Genomic DNA, 4,752 nt, shown 5'->3' on the forward strand with positions numbered 1-4,752 from the left:
CAAAAGAAAAAAAAAAGAAAACGAAGCAAAAACACAACGATGAAAAAAACATACAAAGTATTAAATGACGCTCAGGGAAAGAAAGAAGTGGTCTTTTACGTTTACGAGGTCTGATCAATAAGTACCGGGTCTGTTGCCATAGTAACGAAGCTAAAGCACACAGACTGAAGCCGCTCGACAAAGATTGACCTTCAACACTGTTGAGTATGTGCACTAAGTTTTAACGTTCTAGCTAATTTCCACTGTCTACAGCAGTGCTTGGAAGGAAGGTGTGTAGTGTGTTATCGCCGCATTTACCATGATAGAGGAAGTCGTCACGGCGATACCTGCTCAAAGGCCTATACAAAGTTGCAGAACGTGTATGGAGAGGAGTGTATGAGCTGCACACAAGTATACGAGTGGTTCAGACGTTTCCAAGATGACCGAAAAAAAATGTCGATGTTGACGAATGTTTTGGGTGACCTGCAACCAGCAGAACAGAGAAAATCATGGTAAATGTGCATGCAACTGTTCGTGGAAGTCGTCGAAACAGCATCCGTGAGTTATCGGAGGATGTACAGATTAGTTTCGGTTCAGCTCAGTCGATTATCGCTGAAGATTTGGGTATGAGACGCGTGTCTGCCCCGATTGTGCCAGAATTGCTTTCAGCTGACCAAAAGGACACTCGGGCTTCAGTTGCATAAAATGTCCTTGATTGTGTCAACAACGATGAAAACTTTTTGAAAACTCTGCGTTGGCCTCTGAGCAGGTATTGCTAAGCTTTTGGCAAAATTTGCTGCAGATTTTCTTGGAAACGTCTGAGCCACTCGTATACATGTGTGCCGCTCATACGCTCCTGTCCATAGACATTTCTGCAACTTTGTGTAAGCCTCTGAGCAGGTATCACTAAGCTTTTGGCAAAATGTGATGCAGATTCTCTTCTCAACTTTCTCTGTCATGTTCAATGTGACGATCACACACTACACACCTTCATTGCAAGCACTGCTGTAAACAGCAAAAGTTAGCTAGAACGCTTAAACTTGGTGCACATGCGCAGCAGCGTTCAAGGCCAATCTATGCCAAGCGGTTTCACTCTGTGTGCTCTAGCTTCGTTACTATGGTAACAGTCCTGACACCTACTGATCAGGCCAGTATACATACATACGTACGTACATACTTAGGTACTCATCGCTTGTATATAGATAAATGTGTTTCTATGTATAGCATGTATGTCGATATATATAGATATACACATTCCTTTATGTATGTATGTATGTCGATATGAATAAATGTGTATTTATGTATATAAGTACACACATGTATCTCTCTCTCTCCCTCTCTCTCCCCTCCCTCTCTCCCTCTCCCCCTCTCTCTCCCTCCCTCTCTCTCTCCCCTCCCTCTCTCCCTCTCTCTGCCCCCTCTCTCTCTCTCTCTATATATATATATATATGTATATATATGTAAATTTAATAAATGAATATATATACATACGTGCGTGTATCTATGTATGTAGATAGAATGGATGTATTTTCTGTATGTCAATATGTATTAGATCTGGGTGTGTTTTTTTTTGTGTATGCATATAAGTATGTATGTATGCATGTATGTATGTGTGTGCGTACGTAAGTATGTACGTATGTACATACATACTACGTACGTACATATGTATATATGTATGTATATATGTATGTATGTATGTATGTATATATGTATGTATGTATGTATGTATGTTTGCACGTATGTGTGTGTATGAATGTGTGTATGTATGTTTTTATTGGCGATTCATTGCATATTTCCATCCTCCCGCGAGTTTATTTGTCTTGCCGATGTTGAATGGAAAACTAAAATTATAATTGTCTGCGGCTCGTGTGAGTAAGATGTGTCTGAAGAAATATTCTGTCAGTCTGTTGTAGAATCATTAGACATTGTCTGTAATCTCGATAGATTGTCAGCAAACAAGTCACGTATATGGAAAGAGAAACATCGTAACGATATCACAATGGAAAGAACGCGACGAAAATGGCCGCGTTCCGTGTTTGTTTTGTTGAAGCGGAAGGTAGCTGTTCAGACGGTGAAAACACCCGTGTTTGTGGTTGGTTAAGAACGACAGAACTGATTATATGCGGGGGTGTATGCAGGGGGGGGGGATTGTCACGGGGAAATTGTGGTTGTGGTGGTGTAAGGTAGTGGTGGGGGTGATGGTGGTATGTGTAGGTGGTGGCGGTGATGGTGTTTTTGCTGGTATGCGGTGATGGTAGCTCTGGTGGTGGTGGAGATTGTCAGTCGTGGTGATGGTGATGGTTGTTGTGATGATGATGGTTATGATGAAGAAGATGATAGTTGTGATGATGATGGTGATGCTTGTAGTATTGATATTGGCGGTGAGGGTGATGATTATTTTATGGTGATGATGATGATGATGATGTTTGTGGTGAGGTTGATGATGGTGGTGATTTTAATGACAATGGTGATAATGAAGATGGTGATGATGATGATGATGATGACGACGAAGACGATGATGTGTTTTGTGATGTTGATGGTGGTGGTGATATTGATGACGATGATGATGGTGACGATGTCGTTTGTGGTGATTGTGACGGTAATGATCATGATGATGATAGCTGTGGCGATGATTGTATCATGTGTTGCATGTAGTGGCGTTCATCAGAGCTGGATGGTGGTTATTTGGGATGAAAATCCCCGTAGTCGTGGTGGTGGTCATATCATGAACATCACTAAAGATTTTATTTACCGTGGCTACCTGGTAAGAAGCTTGCTTCCCAACAACAAGGTCCTGGGTTCAATTCCACTGCGTGGCATCTTGGGTAAATGTATAGACTCAGGCTGACCAAAGCCTTGCCTGTGCATTTGATAGACAGAAACTGAAAGAAGGCTGCCACATATATATGTATGTATATATATATATATATATATATATATATATATAAGCAATAATAAATCTCTGAACGAGGTATAAACAGTAGCTGCACGACAATGTGAAGTAGATTTGCCACTTAAATGCGGCTAACCACTTAGGGTGAATGCTACTGTAGCTTTTAGCCCCAGGAGGACACCTTCTCCACTTGGCTATTGACACACTTTCTGTGCCCTATCGGTATTTGCAAAGGGAAGGCATCCTTCCCATCGTCGACCTGATATGATACGCGCGGACCCTGGTTTGTGGGTATTTACCCTTCGTCAGCGTACGACAATCACCGATCTTCAATGCGAAGGGGTCCCACACACACACACACACATTGTTTTTCTTCACTCGTTTATTACTCTTCTTATTTTATTATTTTAACTCATATAAGGCGGCAAGCTGGCGGAATCGTTAGCATGCCAGGTGAAATTCGTAGCGATATTTCGTCTGTCTTTACGTTCTGAGTTCAAATTCCGCCGAAGTCAACTTTGCTTTTCGTCTTTTCGGGGTCGATTAATTAAGTACCAGTTGAGTACTAGGTTCGACCGAATTGACTGGCTCCCTCCCTCAAAATTCCGGGCCTTGTTCCTAGAGAAGGAAAGATTATCTTAACTCATGTCCATTGTCAGCAAATTTTTCGTCACACATCTGTGACCTCTTCAGCGACAGTTTTCGTTTTCGTGTGTGTTCTTGCTCCACTTACTCCATTCTGTTCTTCGGACAATGGACATGAATTAAAATAATAAAATAGGAACAGTAATAAACGAGTGAAGAAAAGATATATAGAGCATGTGTTTATTTGGCATAAAAAAAAACACAAAAAAACTGACCATCCCGAAATACAATAATATCTGTTTCAAAACACGATTTCATATCAGGAATCTTGCAAAACGTTCTGTTCTACTGTATTTCGAAGGGCTAGCCTTGTCACACTCTGTGCCACGCTGAATCTCTCCGAGAACTATGTTAAGGGTACACGTGTCTGTGGAATGCTCAGCCACTTGCACGTTAATTTCACGAGCAGGCTGTTCCGTTGATCGGATCGACTGGAACCCTCGTCGTCGTAACCGACGGAGTACCGCGATATTTTATTAATTAACAAATAATAATAAAACAATAAATGACCCATCTGAATCATATCAACAAATATAAAGCATGATCTTTAAACACATAGACATAATGAACTTATATAAGTATTAACAACACCGATTCATCTCTCTCTCTCTCTCACAGCTCTATGTCTCCCATTATCTATTTATGTATCTCAACCCAACATTATTTAATATCTCGCTGATGTTACCATTAGAGGGTATCCACGTCAACGTAAAACACTCGGCGAGTAAACCAATAACGAATGGTTAGAATATTTATGACATAATCATTGAAGAACGAGAAACGGCATACGATTTGATGCATGCCGTACACTTTATTTTCACGCATGCATGTTTTCATCCATCCATCCATCCATCCATCAGTCCATCAGTCCATCATATACATACATACATACAAACATTCATATATATATATATATATATATATATATATATATATATATGCATGTATGATAATTGTCTTTCTGTGTATTGTCTATGAATGCAATACATATTACATAGAATTACAGGCTTGTGTATTTACTCTCATTGTAATGTAAGGCACACGAGGGAATTTTCGCCTCAAGCATAAGTGCATATTTCAATTATTCATAACCCATGATCTATTGCTGTGCTAGTAGCTTTTTCCTCCGCTCTCTCTAACTAACTCTCTCTCTCTCTAACTAACTCTCTCTCTCTCTAACTAACTCTCTCTCTCTCTTTAACTCTATAAACCTCTTTGTATATACATATATATAT

This window comes from Octopus bimaculoides, chromosome 9 (assembly GCF_001194135.2).
Source record: "Octopus bimaculoides isolate UCB-OBI-ISO-001 chromosome 9, ASM119413v2, whole genome shotgun sequence".
NCBI lineage: Eukaryota > Metazoa > Mollusca > Cephalopoda > Octopoda > Octopodidae > Octopus > Octopus bimaculoides.